The following is a 26,551-nucleotide window of genomic DNA, read 5'->3' on the forward strand; positions in this document are numbered from 1 at the left end:
TCTGCTGGGCCACCTTTATGGCATTAAGTTATTCTTGATATCATACATGATATTGGGCAACATAACTCCAATGCTTCATCAACCCTAGCACTCATCATTTTCCAAAATGCCTAGCTAAGAATAAAACTAGTAAGTAATAATCATTGTGTTTCCGTGACATAGACACTTTTTTTTCAGTTAATTTTCTTAGTAAGTCCATGTCAGAGGCAATATTGGTTTTCCTCATTAGCAGGTGGAAAAACTGCTGCTTAGGAAAGGTCAATGGCTCTCTAAAGTCATGACTGTTAAGGTTCACCTAAACCACCGGGAGTGATGCCTTTTGCACAATGCCATATTCAAACATTTAACTAATTTTACTGCAGTTTGTCATAGGCTTTGCTGTCTAGACATGGCAAGCTTCCTCAGAGGAGATCTTATTTGAGGTGGCAAGAATCCTGGAAGGTTTTAAGCCAGGCAAATGCTTTGATTGAAAGTAAATTACAACTATTGTTTGCCAGCTCACTTTTACTTTTAATGTACACTTGTGCTAGGGTACAGAGATGAAAGCCTTGTCATTCGCAGGTCTACTTTAAAAATCAATCCAAAGGCGAAACAGAGTTAGAAAAAATAATTCTACTGTGGCAACACGAGCTACCTTCAGATATCTTTATTTTCAGCTGATTTTCCAAACTTTGAAAGCTGCTTGTTTAACTTTTTTTTAAGAATATAAGATTTTAAGGAGTTTGTTATTTCTAAGTAACAGCACAGAATTGAGTGTTTTTCTTTGCTGAGATGCCAGTTGGTGGAAGATGTATTTTTGAGACATCAGTAGGAAATAATCAACATAATTAATCATTATGACATCTACTCACATTTAGTCATTATCATTTGTTTATTATAATTGCTAACATGTTCTTAAATGAAGGACACATACAGATATTATCTGTTGTAGAATTTCATCAGGGCTTTACTTTTGATTATTGACTATTATTTATTTATTCTTGTTCCATGACTCTATCTGTCTAATATCAGGAAAGAGGGCTTTCATTTGGGTGACGCTCTGTTGGCATTTAACATCCATGTGAAGCATCATGGAAGCATGATGAATGGAAGAACATGTGTGGGTACTTTATACAGAATCCTAACAGTGTAGGGGGCTTCTATTGGGTGCCAGCTAATAATCTCTGTGACCTTAGTGACTCACTTTCTCCACAGACTACAGCAGACACTCTGTTTTCCATCATGGAATAACAAGAGCTTCACCTTCTCTCTGGTCCTGCACTGGTCCTTTCAGAGGCCTTGTCCCCAATTTTTAATTTTTTCCACTCAATGCCTCCTTTAAAGGGCTTAAATCCCTGAAATCTCAAAGGCTCTTTAATAATTCTATTCTGTTGCTAATTAAAAAAAAATATTTTTTTACCCTGGTAGAGAGAATTACTCTTTCCAAATAAATATTTTTGTTTTCCCTGCACACTTTGAACATTCTGCCTACAAACCTTACTCATTCTCCAGTTTTTTTAAAAAAAAAAAAAGACCCTGGATCTATTCTGGCAGCAACGTTGCTTCTTTAGAGGAATGGGGCGGGGAGTGGGAAAGTTAAAGGCAGCTACTAGTTAAGCAACAAAACAGCCCATTGCATAATACCAGCAAGGAAACATGGGTCACAAACTGCTGAGACAATCTGGCTCTCGAGTAGCAATTAGTTTCCAACCCCCAGCTGCTCCCACACCTTGCCAAGCTGACTTCAGTGTGCCCTCTTATGAATACCAGGACTGTCTAATGGTCCTCAACCTTCCTAATGTCACAGTTCACCATGCCGACATGACGCCCTCTCCCCCCCTCAGCCATCAGATTATTTCATAGATACTTCATAACTGTAATTTTGATACTATTATGAATTGTGATATAAGTATCTGATGGGTAGGATGCGCGATATGGAAACTTTTCAAGTGGGTGTGGTCCACTGGTCTAATGTGTTGATTCCTTAAAAACATACTCTCAAGTTAATATAAGTTAATATAAAGTTAATATAAAGATGACTCAGGGATGAAGAGCACTTACTGCCCTTCCAGAGCACCCCAGTTCTCAGCCTCACAACTCCCTGCCCATAAGTTCTATGAGATCTGATATTTGCTTTTCTTCAAGAGAACCTGCCCATACATGCCATACACACAGAGAGACATGCACATACACGTATACATTTTTAAAAAATATAGTACCACATTATTACTTATTACCTACCTCAACTTATATTCTGAAATATATGACATTTCATGAAAAATAAACACACACACACACATACACGCACACACACAAACAAAAATGGAAAAGACATAAATACCACTGTAGTCTGTAAATATGTATGGTTGAATTTTAGTAGCTCAAGAGAGAAATTCTAGCTGGTGTTTTTCTTCATATTTCAGTGCCTCTGTATAAGCAATAAGACTTGAGATCCTGTAGAAATGAACTTATATTCGCCCTACAGCTACAGTCATTGCTTTTTATTTTGTCTCTGGACAAACAAATACGGCATGGTAAACACATCCCAGGTGTTCTGTTAATAGGATAAAAGTGTCACCATATCTGAATGACATTTTGTTATGGAGAAACTCTGAGCCTCTTACCATCCAGGATTCACACCCAGTCTCTGCTGAAAACCTGCTGGGTGAGTAGATATTCTTGAAGCGAGACCCCTTCATCGCTCTCTCTTTGGCTATGCTTGCAAAAATCAGTGAATTTAATCCAAATAAAGGAACCTGGACCTCAAAATTGACTTCCAAAGAAAAGATACAAGAGTCTTACTAAATTCTGTAACTATCAAAAAAATGAAGCCAGAGTCCCAGATAGACCAGAATCTGACAGCCAAGAAAGGCAGCCTTTTCTCCTTCACATCTGAGAGAAGAGAATAAACTCTCCCCACGTCCACCTATCCTCTGGTTTGTCCAAATGTCAATCAGTCCAATTCATTTTTAGCAATTTCTGTTTCCTAATTTCTTTGAGCATGCTCACTAGCCATGCAACAGGTTTATGAGTCTAAGTGTCCCTATGTAGCCAAATGTATGGATCGGACAGTTCCCCTCTTCTTTTCTGTGTGAATCCAAGACTCAGGAGGTTCCAGGAATTTACTCAAGGCACCTACCCTACAAGCCTCTTAAATCTCAATAAATTTCATTCTGCTGCTGATTGGCTTTCTTCTACTTCTGAGCTTGAATAGCATGGGAATACTGTATACCACGGAGCGATAGACAGAGACTCTATACGTTAAAGGTGGTCGAAGACAACACCCCATTGCTTGATGGCTTATTTGTGAATGTCTGCAACCAGGAGCAAGTTTATCAGAGGTAGGGTTCTAAGACCTGAAATAGAAGGGAAAATTACCTTCAGGGATGTTTTATTATTAAAAGGGATAATGAGCGGTACTAGGAGAGTAGATGACACTATCAGAAAGGCTGCCACACGTGACTTAATAATTTGAAAGATCATTTATCACTTTCACAAAGGGCTCTTTTAGCTCGTTTTTTTTCCTGAGTGACTTTTTAAAATACTTTGAAACTTTTTCTCTTTAAATTTTTTGATTGCCAAACAGATAAATTGCCTGTTCTTTTACAAAAACAAAATAAAGGTACTCAAGTTTACTTATTTAAAATTCATCTTTGTTCCAAGTCACTCTATGTCCAATTAGTAAGGAACAACCTGAAATGATAAAATTTTAATCTATTAATAATGATAAATGTCTGTATACACACACGATCTTTACTGTGGCTGATCCTTCCCATCTGGTATCTTATCTTACATTGCTATTCATTCTTAAGGGGGAATTTTATTGATTAAGGTCGAATTATATCTAGGTAAAATTTATATTTCCAATCTTCCTTTAAAATTACATGTGTGGCCAGGAAGATGACTATAATTCTGTGGCGGGACTTCCTACAATGAGCCCTTAGAGAAACTAATACTTGGGGACGGGTTAAGAGCTCTCTCTGCTTTCACAGTTTCACTTTCCTCTCAATGTGGATGCAGATATGAGGGCTGATGCCATGTGAGCTATATTTTGGCTATAAAATAAAATCAGATAAGAGGCTTCATCCCAATCCAAAACACAAAGTGTGAACACCAAACCAGACAGGAGGAAAGTCAGAAGTCTCATCTGTTATTGAGAATACCAAAGAACATGTACCCTGCACCGCCTGGCTTCACATTTTTTTTTTGTTACTGAGAGAAAACCAAGTGCTGTAATTTCAGGCCTTTCATGGGCAGCCATATACAATTCTCTAATCACCCTGTGTCTCTAAAGTAAGGTGTTGCCACAGGAATTTCTTATAGAAGTATGAGTTACTATGCAGACTGGAGCTACCAAGTTAAAAATAAATATATACATACTCACCTTCTGATATAACAATCAGGCAACTGAAACCTATCCAAAGGAAATAGAGGATAATATGCATATACAGTGATACTCAGGACCAAGAAGATGATTAAGAAAACTATAGTAATTCTGTACACAATCCAGGCCTTGCATAATAAAGGTCTGTGCAATGCTCTGACAAGGAGTCATACTTAAGGCATTGTGATGTATTGTAAAGTGGCAACATGAAGTTAATTAAAGTATATTAAACATGTCAAGATGTGCTATTGGATGACAGAATTAATCCATGGGAACATTACACACTGCATAAAATCTATCTACACAGATACATGGCCTCAGGTTGACAGAGGTTATGTTTTGGCATTTCTACAGTAACTTATACTTCCACTGATATCTTTTTAAAAGTCCCCTAATATAATCAGCCATTTCTTTAGATGTGGAGCAAAGGATGTTTGAAGAGATCAGATGAAGAGTTATATATGTTACTGACTCTGAAATGGAATTAGAAGTAGGCAAAAGTTGAAATTACTGATTCTTCTGACGGTTCAGTTGTGTGCGTTCTAATGATTTGTCCTGATTAAGGAGTCTTAAAACTTTACTAATGAAAGGATTATAGGTTTCTCTGACTTCATTTTGGCAAGAGTTGACAGGGCTTCAGCCCTAACTCACCATCTGCCCGTTTCAGGCAACAGTAGATACGTGCTCATTATACATCATGATAACCAATCTGCCTGAGAGACTCCGGAGGAGATTATCTATTTCATTTCATTTTTGCCTTTGCTAGTCTCTTAAGTATAACCTGATTCTCTATGTAATTATATACCTTTTGCTTTTATCATAGCAAGAGTGTTTTGATACATTCTTTTAAACAAAATTTTCTTATTTTTCATCCTAAATGAACAAAAATAGTTCTTAGTTTCAAATCGAAAGAATAACACCAGTACAAAACCATGCCCTGGCCTAGGTACAACATGTGTGGGACATCACTGAGGCATCAGTGAAGAGTAACAAACATTCCGATTCTAACAGATCTGTGGATAAATGGCTGAGATCTGTGGATAAATGGCTGTATATACTATGCTGTTGGGAAGAGCCATGGTATTGGGAATGGCTGGGAAACTAAGTTGTAAATGATTTTTTTGGTCTAGAATTCAGTCACCTATATAAGACTGTCCAAAGTTTTCCTCTCTGCCTCTCCTCTCGTCTCCTCTCCTTCCCTTTTAGATAACAACTGATGATGGGCCACACCCTGGTTGTTTTGTTACTTTAGATCCTGAATGTCATTAATGTAAGGAATGTGTTTCTCTTGTAATTCCCAATAGGCACAAGTGGCCAAAAAATGACTTGAACATTATGTTTATGCCCTTGAGCAATGAGGTATGAGTCCATTTATAGTTAAAAATCAAGTGTATTGTTTGAAAGAAAATGGTATGTTAACATCTGTTCACCATAATATCCAGATGTATGACCACACACTGCATAGAGGTACATGTGTACACACATGGTTTAGATTAAAAAGGAACTTGAATCTCATTGCACAGATAGACATATCATTAATTTTAAGAACAATTCCAATTCTCCTCTCTCTCTCTCTCTCTCTCTCTCTCTCTCTCTCTCACACACACACACACACACACACACACACACACATCTCTCCATAGCTATGTATCTATCTATCTATCTATCTATCTATCTATCTATCTATCTATCTACCTACCTACCTACCTACCTACCTACCTACCTACCTATCTATCTATCTATCTATCTCTATCTATCTATCTATCTATCTATCTATCTATCTATCTATCTATCTATCTACCTATCTATCTATCTATCTATCTAGGAAACAAGACATATAAACAAATAATTATGTTATCGTAAGAAGACGGAGAAATGGGGTTAGATTTAGCTCAGTGAGCGCTTGCCTAGCAAGTGCAAGGCCCTGGGTTGTCCCCAGCTCCAAAAAAAAAAAAAAAAAAAAAGAAGAAGAAGAAGAAGAAGAGAGAAACAGGTTGGACTTGGGAGGATCAGGTTCATTTCCTAATTGTGAAATTCCTATGCATGACAGCTAACTCACAAAGGCCTGTAACTCCAGATCCAGGGGACTGAATGCTTCTGGCCTCTATAAATACAGACAAAATGCAGTGTGTGTTGCACACATGTGTGCATGTGCATGTGTGAGCATGCATGCACACACACAAACCCACATATGTATAAATTAAATATATAATATATATAGCATATTTGCTATATAAACTAAATGTATACATTTTTGGTCTTTTGAGTCAGAGTTTCTCTGTGTATCCCTAGCTGTCCTGGAACATGGTTTGCTGACTAGTCAGGCCTTAAACTCTGCCTCCTGAGTGCTGGGATTAAAGGCATACACCACCACTGCAAAGATAATTAAAATATAATTTAAAGTTAAAATGATAAAGAGTTTTAGGAAAAATAGGTCTATAGTAGCTATAACTTTCTTTTAAACGTGTTTCAAATATTTAGTGATATTCAATAATTTTACATTGTATTTATACTGTTATATATTGTTACATCAATCAACTTTTTTTAAGAAATTATATGTATAAAATAATGGGTTTGTTGTTAACAAAGGCTTTATGTTTTAGTTACTTGCTCATGTAATTGATGGTATTTATTTAATATCTAATATTGTACAGCTTAATCTAAATTGCATATAGAGACTCAGAGAGGCTGAATACATTGTTATGGATACATATCTCTATCCCTAGCATTTGGAGAGCTGAGGCAGATGGATTTCAACTATGAGGCTAACCTCTGCTACACACATACACACACACACACACACACACACACACACACAAACACACACAAACCCTGTCCCCATAACAAAAATAAAAACATGCACCTGTGTAGATGGACTGGAAGATATGAGGAGATGGTTTTGGACTTGGGGAAAGTAGATAAAATCAGTCCAGCAGCTGTACTTTCTGTATATGTGTAATCTATAACATTATAAGTTCACAAAAGAGATTGTAGCCTGTGCAATGTAATTTCATCTAAAAACAACTTGGTCACTTTACTAATTATCTTTGTCGAACAACTGCTGGATAGGCAGAGTGGCGTTGATTGTAGAAGGAGTGGCCGGATGTCCATTATGAATTTGCGTAATAGTGCCTAAAATGGCGTTGCCTGTGACCACAGCTCTCCAAGTTCCCAGAAACACACGGTCATGTTCCAAACATAATTATCCTGCCTTCTGTTCTGCAGGCTGACCACTGGATTGATGACAGAGCAAAGGTAACAAAATTAAACAGAACAGGGAGTGCATGGGGAGGGAATTGCTCTCTGCCTGTGCTAAGGTGGATTATGACCATTATAAAAAGCTTTAACTAAGTGAGGTCTTTTACATTACCTATGAAATACATTTTAAAGTGTTAACCTTGAGAAGAATAACCCTGATTAATTATAGTTTCCAATAATTAATTCACTCTTTTAAATTTTTTATCCAATTATAATTCTTCATCCTAGCTAGTTTCTACTCATAATCACTCCTGTTCTGTAAGAGGAAAATGCTCTGAAATGGACCTAATTCAGCAGCCTGAATACAGCAGTACTAATTATAAAAATAAACTGTATGGAATGTCAAAAATAATTTGACAGATTTTTTTTCCTGTGACAACTTAAGGAATTAATAGGTCCCACTCAAATGCATTCCTTTTAAAGTTTGCAGGAAGTCTCTAATTTCATAGCACTGGTAGGGTACTCCTTAACTCTTTGAAATGGTGAGGGTATTCTTTTTGCAATATGTGAAATAACCATTAAAAAAAAACTTGTAACATCTCACATAAATCAAATAAATACAAATACAGGAGAGACAGAGAGAGAGAAAGAGAGAGAGAGAGAGAGAGAGAGAGAGAGATAGAGAGAGAGAGAAGGGAAGGAGGGGAGGAGGGAGGGGGAGAGGGAAGGAGGGAGAGAGGGAGGGAGAGAGGGAGAGAGGAAAGAAAGAAGCCCAAACCAAACCCCGAATTAGTTAGGAATACTTGCATTTCTTTGCAAAGATCCAAAGGGTTCAGATAGGAGCAATCACTGACAAATTTTTTAAGTGTAATATGTTTCCTAATTTGTGAGAACTACACCACAGGAATAAAGAGGAAGCGTGGCCTAGTCCAGTATCTCTGAACAGATAAAATTTTTTTGAGTAAAAAAAAAAAAAAAAAAAAGATTTTTCTATAGTGTAAACTAAGAATTTTTTTTTCTTTTTCTTTTTTTCGGAGCTGGGTACCGAACCCAGGGCCTTGCGTTTGCTAGGCAAGTGCTCTACCACTGAGCTAAATCCCCAACCCCGTAAACTAAGAATTTAAGTTGAGCGAGTATCTTTTAAAATATTTCTCCCTCCCCTTTCCTCCCTCCCACACCCTTATGTATTCCCCTCCTTGGTTGCTTGCCAAGTCAGGGCCTCGGTTTTCATCAATTGTCGTGTGTGTGTGTGTGTGTGTGTGTGTGTGTATGTATGTATGTATGTTTATCATACAAGTGTGTGTATGTATATTATACAAGTGTGTGTATGTATATTATACAAGTATATTATACAAGTGTGTGGATGTATATTATACAAGTGTGTGTGGATGTATATTATACAATCTAAAAAACAGAAATGTAATTAAGTAGGTAGGAATGGTAGGAATGGCCGTGGACACCTTTAATCCCAGCACTTGGGATCTCTATGAGTTCAAGCCCAGCCTACTCAGTATACTAGTGAGAACCTGTCTCAGGAAAAAGATCGAGAGAGAGAGGGGAGAGAGAGAGAGAGAGAGAGAGAGAGAGAGAGAGAGAGAGAGAGAGAGAGAGAACCACATGCACCCAAATTCCATGACTCCTATCATGTTGCTGTATGTTTACACAGATCAGTATGGATATACTGTGACAACACAGAGGCTATGATGTCACGCCCGTGTGGTGCGTCTGCTAATGGAAGAAGCAGGATACAGCTATTATTATCCTGCCTCTGCTATTCAAAAATCAGTTCCTACTGTCCACATTGGGAAGGTGTTGAACCTGAAAGCTTTCTCTACTGTGACATTCTAGCCTTTAGACAAGCATAGAAACTAACTTTAACTTGAAATATTGGCTGAAAACTACCAGTTTCCTGTCCACTTGGACCACCCTTCTGAATTTGGAGCCACCTTTACCTGCATGGCTTTGTCAAAATACCCTTGAATTCACTCTCGTTTCCTGAGTTGTCTCAACTTATACTAGTCCAATGGCTTCACAAACACCAAAAAGGTTTTTCTCTCTTCTTTTCTTTTTCCTTTTCTTTTCTTTTCTTTTTTCTTTTCTTTTCCTTTCTTTTCTCTTCTTTTCTTTCCTGCTTCCTTCCTTCCTTTCTTCCTTCTTTTGCCCTGTTTTGTAATTTAATGCATGGAATGATGGAATGGTCGAATGTTACATCTAGGTGGGGAGAGTGTGGAGCAGAAGAATTCTACAGTGAGTTTCTCCCCTGATTTACTGGAAAGCTAAATGGACCGATGGTGATTAGATGAGCATAATGCCTTAAGCCAACATTTCCATAGGGGCAATTTAAGTCACAAATAGAAACAGAGTGGAAAGGACAATCGGTTGAATTACCAGCTGAAAGCATTCTTCATAGGAAACATACAGAAAACCCCTAACACAGTATTGATGGACATGGGTTGAATCAGCACTCAGCAGGCACCAAATCCATTTCACTAATTTCTCTGGTCAGAAGAAAAGACACTAACCCAGGGTGGAGCCAATCAACAGAGCCAAGGTGCGCCAGGCAAGCTGTACACACTGACAAATCTGGAAATCTATTGTAATTGAGGTTCTCTAATAAAGAGAAAAGAACACAATGCAAGGTCCCATTCTCTATAAAAGACCTTTGGTGTGGGTTGACGTCTATATGCAGGTGAGGGCAGGCACAAGATCAGGCAAGACCTGTGATTGGGCAGTGAAAAAGAAAAGCAGGCTGAGAATTTAAAGATGGGACAGAGAGTACGAAGAGAGAGACGGAAGGAAGATGGAGGAAGAGAAGGACAAGTCAGATTAGTGTGGCTTTAAATAGCCACAGGTAGCTATCAATATCTTATAAGGGATGGATAATTACTGGACAATTTGTCTCATCTAGGTGGGCTGTTTATATCAGTTGCCTCTGAGTTCATTGTGTGGACATTTTGTGGGGTGAGGATTTGCTGATAGAAATCTAATTGATAAATTACAAGCCTCAAGAGTTTTGATTTTACTGGGTTATAGGAATTTGTGACAGCTGACTGCAAAATGGGTGGCCCCTGCATGGGGATGGCATGGCAGCGACCCACCATGAGAACTTATCAAGTTGGGTGGAAAGATTTCAGGATAGCCTGACTAGAGAGTAGTAGGCAGTAGTGTGGGATGGTGCTTAACTTTTAGTATTTCCCGCTACAATTGGGAGACTACAAGAAGCCTTCTTATCTGGAGTTAATCTATTTAAGTGAAATTACTCAGATTGTATATTGTTGTTGATTACAGTAGTAATATTTGGTAGTAAATTAAGGCTGGCATGTGTTAAGCTTCATACTATTAATGAGAATGCATTAATTTAATTACAGTTAACTCCCACACTAACTACTAATGAGGCATAATTATCCACATTTAAAAAATAAGGCTGACATTTAGGGAATACTCTGACATGTCCAGTGTTCATAATCCAGGCCTCAGATTAAGGTGCTCTACTAAGACCCCCTCAATTCAGTAAGCATATAAATGAAAGATGCCAAGACCCAAAATATGCCACGATTCCTTATGGTTAAATTGGGGTATAATTTAAGCACATACATTTAAAAATCTGTTTTCTGATAATCCAATTATCACCTTTTTATTTCTGACAGCATAATAACCATATTAAGTAACAATGAGACCAACTAATAAAAGCACCTAAGAGAAAAGCCAATTACTTCAATGTTTATTCATCCACTCATTTGTTATAAACTGCAGTTGGCATGGGAAAGCGTTATTTCTCTGGACTTTATTTGTTCTAACAAAGAACAGCGAGGTACTTGTTCTTCCTCCCACCACAGGACAAGTTCAACGAAAAATTAAAGCTGTTTTGATTTACCTAAAGTAAATCCTGGTTATTGTGACAAGCTGAATAACATTGAGATTTATGAGAGCCCGGAAGAGAAGGAACCATGGAGACCAGATAGAGAAGTAGCCCATTAACACTTTATTAGATTGATAGAAGGTTAATTGACAGCTCAATAGTTTTAACCATAAACATGGTATCCTGCTGACACAGAACACCAAAAGGTCAGGCTCATTTGCTTGGAACTTACAGATAACTCACTTCTGAAAATCAGTGGCAGGGCAAGAGGGATGGGTAAGAGACTGAATATATACTGCTCTTTCTGAAGAACAATGTTCACCATCAGTTATCTTGCAATTAACTGTATTTTTATGTCCAGAGAATCAATTCCCTCATCTCTTCTCTTTAGGATTCTACACTCTTTTGCACATGGCCACATATAGACACACATGCGTATAATATAATTTCAAAAATTCAGTAAGACAAATATTTTAAAATCTCTGGATGAAGGCAGGCATGGGCTCATGATTTTAATCCTAGCACTTGGGAGGCAAAGGCAGAGGCAGGGACAGGGACAGGGGCAGGGGAAGAGAGCAGAGGCAGAGGCAGAGAAGAAGAGGCAGAGGCAGAGGCAGAGGCAGAGGCAGAGGCAGAGGCAGAGGCAGAGGCAGAGGCAGAGGCAGAGGCAGAGGCAGAGGCAGAGGCAGAGGCAGAGGCAAAGGCAGATAGATCTCTGTGAATTCAAGAACATCCTCATGTACATATTCCAGGTTCCAGACCAGCCAGAAAAAAATCATGTCAAGAAGAAAAAAAAATCACTGTTGAAATGAAAAACAACATGTCTATAGACATTCTGTTTGGGAGGATGTAGCTAACATGTAAGATCTTGAAGCAGTATGTGGTGTCTTGCCTTGCCAGGAGCATAAAGCAATCTTGGGTTCGCTAGCAGAATGCTAGAGAAATGGCTTCCACTGTAGAATAGCATATTATTCAGAGTCAAGGATGCATCAGAGTCAACATAGGCATCTTTTATATCCTTCTAAAAGTAATTGAGTCTAGTGGGGGAAAAAAGACAGTTTTGCTGCACACCATCTAAGGCTTTAAAACATCCTGGCTTCCAACTTAAAGAGAGGTGGTCAATGTGTTTCTTAAGTGTCTCAGCGACATGTCATATACTTTAGTCCCAGTGTTGGAAGAAGTCTGATTGTTCAGTATGAGTTACTCAAGTATCTTCAGGGCAGTGAAAGTAGGCGCCTTTCAGACAATGATCTCAATGAATACAAATCATCATTCTACAGACTCTTAGAAAGAAATCCTAGAGGCAGCCAGATTACCGTAATTAGTATAAGAACAGACTATAGAAAGGTACCAACAACAAGGAAGTAAAACTCAAAGAGGTCATCTCAAAGTCTAGACCCGATAGTGAAAATGGCAAAAATGCCTATTTACTGGCAGTTTTGAAAGAATGGCAAAATCAAGTATGAATTTTGGGTTTCTGGCTATGGACCGGATCCTTGATGTTCTTAGATGGTCTGGCATTGCATTTCCCCTTTGAATATGTGTGAGCCCGTGTTCATGACAGCTACAGTTTTCTAAGAGAAAGTAACTCCAGATAGTTTGTTACATCACAGTGATGTTATCTACTGATGGCTCCTTACATCACAGTGGCTCATCTGTATCATATAAGAAGAGAAAGGAAAAGTACCAAGGGACTGCAGTAAAACCATTCAAGGAGATTAATGCCAGTAGAAACTGTCTTTGAGGTACATCTGAGTTGGAAGAATTAGGACTTGGTGAGTAGTGTTCAACATTGAAGAACAAAGCTCAGGAAAAAAATACAAGGCAGGAGAACTGATAGGTCTGAAATAGATGTTTCTTTCTGGGTCACCCCTATACACTGCAGAAAGTTTAATCATATTCCTCACCTTCACATACTAAATGATACAACTGGTTACATAGGAGAAACATGACTTTGCCTCAAGATGCAAAGTTAAGTCACCTATGGACACTACCCACTCACATAAATATTTTTGGCTGGGTTTCTCTTTTAAGAATTAGCTGAGCATTTTCCAAAAAAATTATGTTAAAATAAAATCTGGCATTAGTGAAATCTTGTAATTAACCCAAATGTTCAAAAGTCAATGCTTGTCATGAAGTCTTTTTGCTCTAATTCAATTGAAAATACAATTTCATTCAGATGAAATTGAAAATAGAATTTTATGTCAAGGCAGCTTTCAAAGCTTGAATGCCTGTATTCTAAGCCTCCTGATAATTTTGTTGTTTTTTTTCCCCTCCTATTGAAAAAGGCACCTTGTGGTCTCCTTGACTGTTGGGCTAAAGTAAACATGAACTTCAAAGATGGAACCGCGTAGATGGCTGGCCCTGAAGAGTTTTTCCTAGAAGTAATAGTAGGAAGTATTTATGGGAAAAGTCAAGTGTTCTTCAAACAAAGGGCCTTGTGGACCAATCCCAGTGTCCTGCTGCATTCACACTCTGATGCTTATTTCAAGCCCACCTTGAAGGTTTTCTTCCCACATGAAACTTCAATAACTAAAGAATATATACCAGCTTTTTCCTAGGAGGTATCATAATAGTAGTCATTGCTAATCCAATGACTGAGACAATTGGGATGAAAGCTAATTCATTTCTTTTCCAAAATGTAGCGCAATGCCTTAATCTGTACAACGTGTTGAATAACAGAACAAGTAAAATAGATCCATTATCTCTACAGACCCTGTTTAAAGCAAAGTGATATAAACCAAAAAGTCTGGTCAAAATAACTATCACAATGTAAAGTAAAACACTGCCTAGAGCCATAAGGCAAATAATATATTTGATTACAATACATGGAAAATTGTTCTCCAAGCATCAAGGATCTGTGTCAGTTAAGAAAATTATGTTATGTCCTCCAGAGTTCTACCCAGTTAAAGGCTTCTCTAGAGTAGGTACAGCCAAGAGGACAGGGCGACTTTTTCCCACGAGCATACCGTAACATGCTCTGAGTCTCTATTGCACAAACAATATCAATAATCGGCATCTGCAAAGACTGGAACTTCCTTTAACTCCCTAGACCCTACTCATAGTTCCCAGAGTCCCAAGGCCTACACTACTCTAAACATGCTGAGATGGAAGGACATCCCATATTCCGCCCTGCCCCCACACTCCCCTCACACCACCAAATTTCCACAAGGATGTCCTGACACCACCCACCCCACCAGAACTGTCCCTACACATGTCATCCTTACTGCAAGTAACTAGCAGAGTAGAGGTGGTATGCCAGAAGCAGCAAACTGAAAAGACTGTAGCTACTAAAGCCAAATCTGGTATTTCACTCTAAAGGCGGAGGGGGGGTGTATTTAATTTAGAAACAAGTAAGGTTATTGTAGAAAGCAAAACAGAGGTAATTTCAATACGCCTGGACAGCAGTGGAGGGATTTTGCCTGGAAGAAAAGTGTATATTGATATGAGACAACCTCAAAACATCCTTTAAGGCAGTGGGTCTCAGTCTCTGGCCAAGACCTCCTTGGAGGGATCACATATCAAATATTTACCTTATGATTTATAACAGTAGCAAAATTATAGTTATAAAGTAGCAAAGAAATAATTTTATGGTTGTGGGGGTTACAGCATTAGGAAGGTTGAGAACTATTTCCCTGGCGTATTTATTTTGGACAATCTAGAAAGGTTTACACCTAAGAGAAGACTTGCAAAAGTAAAGGGTTTGAAGGTGACAGTTAGGAGGAGACTCACAGTTCCTTGAAAGCAACAAGCTAAATTCAACACAAACTCAAAGTTTATCAGGAAATACTGGGAAAGAGTTGACTATTATCAACGGGTCTCCTAGGGCTGATCCAATCCTCAATTGTTGAACAATAAAAGTTCATATTTTTAGTTTGATCAGACAAGGAAGAAAATTAGGACATGATGCTTTGTTGAAAACCTGATGGCAATCAGTAGACCATTCATGGAGAGTAAAGGCAGAGTGTGATGTAATAAGCTAGGCAGCAAATTAGAAGGCAGACTTAGAGGACGAGAGCTTTCTAAACTGTCAACTTAAGAGAGATGTGATCCATGCCCAAGATGGTATCCTTTTCAGAGCGTCATCCATCACGGGCTGTGCACTGTAGGTAAAAGAATTTTAAAAATATATTACAAGGGGATGGGATGTGTCTCTGTAGGAGAGCATTTGTCTCATAAGCACAAGGCCCTGGGTTCCTTCCACTCTGAGCAGCACACACACACACACACACACACACACACACACACACACACACGTACATTCCACATACACACACAGATACACACACATGTACATACCACATACACACACAGATACACACACACATGTACATACCGCATACACACACAGATACACACACACACATTCACACATGTACATACCACATACACACAGAGATACATACACACACACACACACACACACACACACACACACACACACACACACTAGGAAAGTTGCTAAATGAACAGGTTGAGAGCCAGATCTTTACCAATTAAACCAAAGGAATGGTTAGCATCTAAACTTCCTAAAAGACTTCTACAATATAAACAACATAGACATAGGAAATGTGAGTCCCATATATAGACCTTAGAAAGACACGGAGGAAGAAAACTAAAAATGAATAAAAATTGCCAGTGATAGGCCTCAGGTTCAGCACCAGGAGGAACCAGGCTTAATGCAGTAAAGCCTAGTATTATGTCAAATTCCTCTTAACAGAGAATAACAAAGTTACAAAAATTCCACAGTGCATACAAAATCAGACTGTAAAATTTAAAAATACAAAGCCCGAGTTGAAAATTGAAATTATCACGTGGCTAAATGCTACACTTTAGCTGGCAGAAAATAAAATTGGCAAACTGAAAGACTGTTGGATAAAGATTGCATAATCTGAAAAGTAAAGAGAAAAAAGAACAAAGAAAAATGAAGAGAGCAAGACACTTCATTAAACATGCCAGCTATGTATAAGAAGAGTACCAAAAGAGAACAGATAGAGCAAGTTGTAAAGATTTGAAATTGAGACAGGAATTTGGGTACCTGCTTTTCATCCAAGCACAGGAAAGCAGAGAGAAATAGTGAGACTAGAATAAAAACAAATATTAAATACCAACTATAAATAACTGAAGTAGTAATGAACAATGTAAAACTTTACTAATAACAAGGAGCTATCTACATACCAAGATGTTATTAGAGAAAGAAGGAAGCCAAAAAGAAAGTGAGAACTTATTGAATAGGAAATTGATTCAAATGATGAACTTTAAGAAATCTACATACAGGGGCATCGTAGTAAAAGGCTGAAGGGGAAAGACAGCAAAAAAATTAAATCTGAAAAGGGAAATGAATATATTAAAGGAAGTCTGATTTATATTAATAGAGAAGTCTTCTAGGACAATTAAGACCATATCCAGTGAGAGGACACATTCAAGTGCTGAAAGAGAAAAATGGCTGACCAAATAGGCTACGTATGAGTTTTACATTGGAAGACGAGCAAGGATATGGAAATCTTTGACAGGAAAGCTGACTTCCAACAAAACAAAGTGGACAAACAAACAAGCAAAAAAAGGTACTTCTTTGGGCTGAAGGCAACTAAATGTCAGTAGAAATGGAAATTTAAATGAAAATAGTAGAATTAAAGCAGAGCTATTAGGCAATGTTAAGAGGTCATTTACATTTCTGATTGCTTTTCTTAATAGTTTTTTTAAAAGGATTTGTATAAAACAACACATATGTAATTATATTGTTGAGCTTTAACATGGAAATATAAAATATGATTGATGTTAATTGCAGGAAAGTGGTGGGAACAAAGCTTTACTGAAGTAACAAAATGAAATCAATAACTTGACATGCCAAATGCTGAAATCAATATTACTACTCAGTTATGTAACCAAATCCAAAATTGATTTCTTTCTCAGCATCTGTGAGATGTAAGATCATATTTGTTATACTTACAAAGGTATACTATTTCTGTTGGGGAATATATAGATGTTCTCTATATAATAATAGAGACAATAGGAAAGAAGTATGAGTTATGTGGAGGTAACTGTCAATTTCTTTTACATAGAATCACATTCTCTTGAGTTATGCTGTGCCTAACGTAGGCTATCAATAGGAGATCTGCTGTACTCTCAGAGAGGGAAATAAACTGAAAGGAAAAAATGGAGAAAATCATGCAAATAGCGACAGTAACAATCATGGAGTGGTACAATATTAACCAAGATAGTTTGTAAAGTAATTCCCACATATTGTCAGATAAATAAGGGAGGCAATTTATAAAAAAAAAATTGTCCAGTCAATTGAGATGATTCAACACACAACCCTTTACCTGTAGCTGCTCGCAGGGCTCCAGATCACGTGAAGAAAGGTGACTCAAGGACAGGAAGAAAGAGCATGCTGGTTAATTTTTGTCAACGTGAAACCAACTAGACTTAGCTGACAGGAGACTCTCAACTTAGGAATTGCCTCCTCAGATTGGTCTGCTGACATGTCTGTGGTGTATATTCTTAAGAGTTGGTTTGTGTAGGAGAGCCTAGGCCATTGTAGACAGTACCATTCCTGGGAAGGCAGGTCAGCACTCTATGGGAAAGGTGACTAAGCAACCCAGTGAGCAAAATTTCTGTCTGCTTTAACCACCTACTTCAAGTCCATGCCTTGGCTGTCCTAGATGATAAAGTGACCTGTAAGCTAAATCCCTCTCCTCCCCCCTCCCACCCACAAACACACACACAAGCCATTGTCCTCACTGTCTCCATCACAGTAAGAGAACACCCATGTGGACAGAAAGCGTTCAACAATAATAATTGGACATTGTGACAGTGCAATGACAACTGTGGTGAGAATAATCCACTTTGATATGATAAAGATAACAGGATAGTAGTTTGCCAGCGTGAGCCAACTAGATTTAGTAAACATCTACAGAACATTCTTCAAAGCACATATGAATCTTTCTGCAAGAGGTGATACATAAACTATAACATATCTTGACATATTTAGAATAATTCATTTGATGTTCTGTCATAAGGAAGTGAAATCGGAACCATAAATACATTTGGGAAATTCACACCAGACAACGTATAGTAACACAAGGAAAAGCAAAATATAAAAATCAACAAAGAAAGATAGAGAAATTCATTATGAATTAAAATGAACAGGTAACATATTAAAACTCACAGAAGTCAGAGATACTAGTGCTTAGAAAAAGCTAAAGGGATTAATATCAACTATATTTTCAAAAAGAAATTTATTCAGGCATAATACTACAATCTTCCTAATGAAAGTAGAAAAAGATGATATAATAAATATAAAACAAGAAGACAGAAACAATAATAAAAAAACAGAATGGAAAATAGAATACTAAAGTATAGAAAAACAAGGGGGAGGTGACCAAGAACAGGAAAGAGTTTGGGGAGCAAAAACAATATCAGAAAAAATAATTATTTGGTTAAAATGTTTTGAAGTATGTGTCTGGCTACATGAGTTGAAATTTCAAATAAAAAGTAACAGCAAAAAAAGACAATATTAACAAATTCCAATTTTTTCGAAGAGATAAGGAAAGTTGAGTAACTTTATGCCGAACAAAAAGAAAGGGGGTTATTTAAATTAACAAAAACGGGAGTAAAGAAAGGGCTGTCCTTTATGTACTTCCAGAAAAAAAGGAACAGAAAAGAATGGTTCTAAACCAATAAATTAGATATCTTAGAAAAAATGATGATTTTTCCAGTAAGACAAATAGTACTGAAATGGAACCACCACCCTAGAAACAGAAAAATCTGAATTTAAAAGAGATTCATGCTAACAGTTGAAAACAGAGAGTCAGGACACCAGATGGCTTTGCTGAATTCTATCAAATATTTAAATAGAGGTTGTTAACAATATTCATTAACTGTTCAAGAATAGAAGTTATGTTCCCACGTTTATTCTATAAGCTTAGTAATTATCTTTGCACGAAGAGGAGACAGACATCATAAGAAATAAAACAGACTAATATCTTAAGAGTATAGCCGTAAAATGCTTCAACAGACTACTCTCCAAATAATTATAACACCACCAAAACATAGTTACTCAACATGACCAAATGTGATTTAGTTCATGAAAGCAAAGATTGCCTACCTATGGAAACAATTAGTGTAAAATTATGCCAGTGGAGTAAATGACCAAAGTCCCCCACATGATTAATTATGATACATGCAAAAAAACAACATAATTAATTTCTTAATAATGTCATATAAAAATAGAAAAATACTCAACCCGATTTAGAAATACATTAAAGATCTTCTCAGCTAAGATTATACTTAAAGGTGAAAGGCTGAAGTTTCACTCTAAGCAATGTCTACTTGCATAATGACATCACTTGACACTGTCACTTCTAACCTGGGCAAACAGGCCGTGAAAATGTACAGAGCAGCATACACTTCGGAATTAATTTGGAATTAAAACTATCTATGCTTACAAATGATTTTGTGTTGAAACTAGAAAGTAATCATTGAGGATTTTAGTATTAATGCACGAGTTTTACAAGATCGCAGTATACAAGATTCTTATATACATATTTATTATATTTCCGTATTACTCACTATAAATATTTACCAATCCAAATGTGAATTCAATACAATCTATGTTAAAGCAGCCTCAAAACGCATGGAAGGATTGAGTAAATTTAATAAACTATTGACAAAATACAAAAGAAGTCAAGTCCCACACTGCACGTAGGTGCACATAATTTAACATGACAAATACTACTCGCTATAAGTTAGAGGTTATTCCTATCCCACAGAAACAGTGAGAAACTGCAATACCTTACTCTCACTAATAGATACATCATCCAAAAGATAATCCCAAAAACATTTAAGCTAAATGGCATTTCAGGTCAATCTTCCTAACAGACATTTGCAACATAGTCAAATCAACACTGCAGAAGGCACATTCTTTTTGATATTCCACAGAATATTCTTATGCTTTGAACATATACCAGGGCATGAGACAGTTTTTACTGCACAAAGAAAAATTAAATGAGTTCTTCTTCTCAGTCTGACCAAAAAGGAATATGATAAGAAATCGACATGAAGGAAAAACAACAGAAACTTCATAAACTCATGGATATTAAAAGAAGATAATTCAACAATGAATGGGCCACTGAATAAATCAAGAAGGTAATTTAGAAAACAAACATAGTAAAAATACTGAAGACACAACAATAAAAGCAGTCATAAAAAAAGATCATGGCTATAAAGTGCCTGCATTAAAAATCAGGGATAGCTCAAAGAAATAATGTAGTGTATACCTGAGAACTTTTTTTAAGTAACAAAACAAACAAACAAAAAATAATAGACATAAAGAAGTAACTAAAAGCCAGGATATAAGTTAATGCAAGAAAATAAAATAATACAAAGAATCAGTACTAAGCAACACTCTAAAGCAAAGAGCATTTAAATACTATTATTAATACTATTGTGTTATAGATGGAGATCTTATAGGAGGTACTAATGAAATTGAGAAAGCCATGACACGCCTTATATCATAACCCACTATATTAGAAAATATAAAAGAAACATATGAAGTTCTAGGTTCATATACCCTAACAAAGTTAGACCAAACTGACATAGATACTTTTACAAGATCTATCACAAGCATTGACATTGCAGAAGTAATTAACTCTTTCCACATCAACCATAAAATAAAATAAAACAAGTAACAAAACAATCAAGGCCTAGACAACAGTCTCTCTCCCTCTCCCTCCTCTTCTCCCTCACCCTCTCCCTCTCCCTCTCTCTTTCCCTCCTCTCTCCCTCTACTTCCCTCTCCCTTCCTCTCCCTCTCCCTCCCCCTCTCCCTCTTCTCCCTCACCGTCTCCCTCTCTCTATCCCTCTTCCTCTCTTTCTCCCCTCTCTCCCTCTCCCTTCCTCTCCCTCCCTCTCCCTTCCTCTCCTTCCATCTCCCTGTTTCCCTCGCTCTCCCCCTCCCCCTCTGTGTGTGTGTAATAAAAGTCATATATATAATATATATAACATATATATATATAAAGTCATATATATATAAGACTTTTAATTTGATTTTTAATTTGGTTTAGTTTTGTTTCTTTTAATTGCATCTTATTGTCTGGTTGCTCGTTTAGTTGCCTGGTTTAGATTTTGTTTTAGAAAGAGTGAAAAAAACAAAGTTGGTTGTTTAGGGAGGTGAGGAAGATCTGGAAAGGGTTGGGGGAAAGAATGAGATCAAAATGTATGTTGATTTTTTAAAAATATTTGTAAATTGGCCAATGATCTGAGCAGACATTTATCCAAAAGAACATTAACATGCCACGAATACCCTCATAAGAAAATGCTCAATGTCACTACTTATTAGGAAATCTAAGCTGAAATGGCAGAGAGGTAAAACTTCACAAGTACTAGAACAGACATCATACAGAAAGGTCTAAGAGTAACGATGCAGAGTAACTGACATCTCCACACTTGGCTGGCGATCTAATGTATTCTCTTGAAAACAGTCTATATGATCTCTCTAGGATAAACACAGACCAACAATATGACTTAGTCATCCCATTCCTCAGTAGAAATATTCAAAAATCACATGAAATATACCATCACACTAAAACGTTACATGGATGCCCACAGTGTACAAGAATCTGATCTCAGTCATGAACCTACAACAGCCCAAATGCCTGGCAGCTGATACAGTGGATGAATGGACAAGAAAGTGTGATCTATTCGTAAAATGGACCGTTAGTTATTAATACAAAGCAATCTCGGGCCCAGGAGATGGCTCAGCTGGTAAAGTCCTTCCGAGTAAGTATGAAGACCTGAGTTTAATTCCAAGAATACAGAGGAAAAAGTGGTATGTGGAGCTGGAGAGGTGGCTCAGCTGTTAAAAGCTTGCAGTACTTTTGCAGAAGACTTGAGCAGGGTTCCCAGCAACCAAGCTTCGTAGCTAAGAACTTGTAACTCTAGCTGCATGGGTTCTTATGCAATCTTTTGCATGCTACAACTGCTCCACTCATGTACACAGAGCAGGTGGGGGAGGGATTGAAGGAGAAGAGGAAGGACAGGCAGACAGAAAGACAGACATTGAGAAAGAAAAATCTTTTTAAGGAAGTAAGCATGTGTGGTGGTCCACGTTCGTAGTTTGTAATTTGTATTCCATTACCAGCCATGCAGAAACTAGCAGATACCTGGAGCTTGGCGGCCAGCTGGTCTAATCCCCTCTGTGAGTTTCAGGCCAATGATAGACTCTCTCATCTATCAAAAAGGTGATGGCATCCGAGGAGGAAAGATGCTGGATGTTGATCTCTGATCTCTGCATGCTTGTGCATTTACCACTCACATATACACAAAAGATCAGTCTTACACTGATGTTATCTCTATGAATCATAAAAATACTAATGAAGTATAAAAAGCATTGTCCCAAAAAGTGTCATAGAACACGATTGCTTCCACTCATAGTAACCCTAAAAAGACAACTCTCTTGCCAAATCTCTACTTGGGGATCCTAGAAGTGGGTAGAAGTGGATAATAGAGGTGGGTAGGGGTGGGTTTGAGAAAATTCAAAGTAACCAACAACACACACCAGGATTTCTTCTGGAGATGTTAAAATGCCTTAAGGTTGACTGTGGTATGGATATACAAATCGAAAGAGGCACTAAACAGCATTGAACTCTTTCCATAATATTTCATATTAAAATGTATAATAATAGGAAAATGTATGGTTTATGACATACACTTCAATGAGATTGATGTAATGGTGCCAAACAGTGGAAATATTTAAGGCTTTCTCATATACATAAAATTATATATATATATATATAATTTATAATTTAAAAAAATATATATATATGAAATTTAGGAATAGAAATTCACATGTCACCAAGGCCTATGAATGGTAAAATGTTTTACTTAAACCTGAGTTTTAAAATAGAGAGAAATAGAGATTGTTAAAAAAAAATATTATATATAAAAGCTTTACATATGTTATATAAATAACCACTATCATAGTATAAGCTATAGTAAGTTATATAAATAACTACTATGATTAATTGCAGTATACACAAAATTCACTACCAATATTACCACAATTATGACAGTTGAGTTACCTCTGAAGCCTAGGCTGGTTCTGTTGTAAAACCTATCTTTGTAAAAAACAAACAAACAAACAAACAAACAAAAAAACTTGTAGCAGCACTTTTAGTTTAAAAAATATCATCATGGAAGTTTTCAATGTAAGGAAAAAAACCATTAAGGGAAATGGAATTTAATTCACTTCCCCCAAGGCAGGAATAGTGACATCCAGCTGTTACAGCTGGAATCCTTGCACTGAGGAGGCAGGGCAAGGGGACCAGGAATCCTTGACCAGCCTCAGCTACTGCCTGTGACGGTTTTTCAAAGAAAAAAGACAAATAAATAAACTAACAAAGCTAGTTCTTCTATTTTGCAGACAACAGCCTCTGAATATAGTTTTATCATTAGTTATCACCCAGGGACTTGACCTTAGTATCTCTAGGGTTGAAGAAACTCTTCCAATGTGTTCTCTGCATATCAGTCTTCCTCTTGGATGCTTTACTTAACTAATTGAATTCTAAGACAGGACCATTGTGCTTTCTCCTGTTTGTGTCTCTAGGCTGTGAGTTCCTGGAAAGCAGGTAGAGCCTTCTGACTGCACTCTTTTTCCAATTCCAAAACCCTGCCATTGGACAGAGAATGGAAGGTCCCATGATGGTTATCTTACAGTTGTTGATGTTTGTTTGTTTAACAATCTCTACTTTTCAGTGTTTTAGAACTCAGGTTTAAGTAGAACATTTTGCCATTCATAGGTCTTGGGGACATGCGAATGTCTATTTCTGAATCATCTTCACGAGTAAAAATATCTCTGCGCTGACATTAGTTCAATTCTTCAATAGCTAGGGAGTTAAACCATGGTAATGAATTTGCTAGCCTTTTAGACATGACAATGGTGACAGAAGAACTGCAGTCACCTTTTCTGCAGTCTTAGCCTCTTTTTCTAAAAGAAGAATTTTTTGGAGCGCCTGAATCGAGAAATGTAAGGTGGGTCACATTGTTATGGAATTAAGATAAACTTTGAGATCCCTTGCAGTTCTTCTATTTTCTTTTAAGGTTTTATTTTAATGCTTAATGATATTCATAATTACGTGTGAGGACATTCCCATGTAATTGCAGCTCCCATGGAGTCCAGAAGAAAGCACTGTGTCTCCCAGAGCTTGAATTATAGATGCTTGGAAACTGCCTGATGTGGGGCTGAGACTAGAACTCAGGTCCTCTGAAAGATCAGTACACGCTCTTAACCGTTGGACCATCTCTAGCCACAACACTGAATTCTAAATATAGAATCACACCATGTGAACAGTTTACCTAGCACACAGAGTTGATTTTTAAAATGACATTCTCAATGATCATGCTTAACTTTTGTGATATTCATGATACTTAAAATTAAATGCATGTCGTGATCATGGGCATTTTTAAAAAACTATCCCATTCCTTAATCATGGTGCTGTCCTATATTTCTTTAAAACAAGTTATTTCAGAATGTAGAAAATGCAATTTAAATATGCATTCTGATTTTATTGGGGAAAAAAAGCACACAGAAAAACCCAAGTACAATATCATCAGTATAAATTCTGGAGCAATCAGGTTTTTTTTTTTAAATTTATTTGTCAAGTTGTTTGGAAACCCTATTCTTGTGAAATCAAAACCTTTTTGTTGGCTTCCAATCAAGAACAGCCTAATTTTGTCATTAACTGAAGACCTATTCCAGTAAACATTGCCGTCTTAATAAAAACCTTGACCATGCCTGGGTGATATCGGGCACTTTTTAATAAGCAAATTGGTTTGTGTTACAGTCCTGCATAGTTACATATTTTCCATTTTGTTCATAATTCTAGTGTAGGTGGAATAATGTAAGAAAGCAAGGACAATTCCTCCTTGTATTCTGTGCAACTAGCAGAGAATGTCCACTATAATAAATGATAATTGAATAAATGAACTTTGCATGTTAAAAATGCCGACTGCTGCCACGTAATGCTATTCACCTACCAAAAAAAAAAATGGCTTGGTTTTCACATTCAGATGGTGAGTCCACCTGATATCACTGGAGTAATTAGCAGTGAAAACGCTGTTTGAGAAAATGTACATGGGGAAAGTCTGGCCAATTCTGTTCAAGGTCACCTAGCTAATTTGAAACAGTGATTCAAGTCAAGTTTATCATACATAATTCCTCAAGGTACCCTGCACTATCTAATAAAATTTACTCCGCACAAGTCCATGTTTATAAAATACCCGGTGTGCATTAGGTTATACTTCCCCAAGAACCGGGGACAAGACCCTGCCTAAAAGGACTCAAGAGCTGCAATTGACAGAAAGGCAAGCAGGAAACATAAACAAGTGAATTGCAACAGCAAATGATTCCCACCATCTGCTTAGCTTGTATCTGCTCTCCCTTTGCCAGCAGCCTTTTGAGAAGACACGGAGCCATGCTGGTGGCCTCTGTCATATGCTCTCTCTCCTTTCCATCTGCGATGTCCTCTGTGAAGTCAATGATATGGCTTTGACTTTGCCCTTTGTTATGGAAATGCTCACAGTAATGCGAGAGCATCAAAGAGATTTCATGAGCTCATACCAAAAACCAAAGTGTTAGCGATGATGTTAGAACATGATGCTGACCCAGGCCCATACTTTACCTGACCCAGTGAAGGCAAATAAGAAACAAGGTTTAAAATGTTACAGGCCATGTAGAAAGTGTTTCCTGTTCAATAAATCTGTTCTAACCACTTGGGGGGTCAAGTTTTCTGCTGAGCTCTGTAGATAAGGGGGGCAATGGAAGTGAAGGAAAAATAACCATCCCTGATGTTAAGAAAAGATGAAGAAAAAGATAAATGATCCATGAAACAATTATGAGTGATAAGTTTGTCATATAATAAACAACTTGGAAGCTTGGAAATAGTGATGGGCATTTATGATCAGAACAGTAGACTAAAAATAAAAGTTGAGTGGTGACTATGATCCTTTGCCCTGTATGGTATGGAGAAAAAGAAGAAAGCTGATTTGTGTTCCTTGAGCAGAGGGAGCAAGAGAGGATGGGAGAGGGGTGCCCCATCGGTCACACACAGAGGTCATGAACACCGTGCCTAGAC

This window comes from Rattus rattus, chromosome 9 (genome assembly GCF_011064425.1).
Source record: "Rattus rattus isolate New Zealand chromosome 9, Rrattus_CSIRO_v1, whole genome shotgun sequence".
NCBI lineage: Eukaryota > Metazoa > Chordata > Mammalia > Rodentia > Muridae > Rattus > Rattus rattus.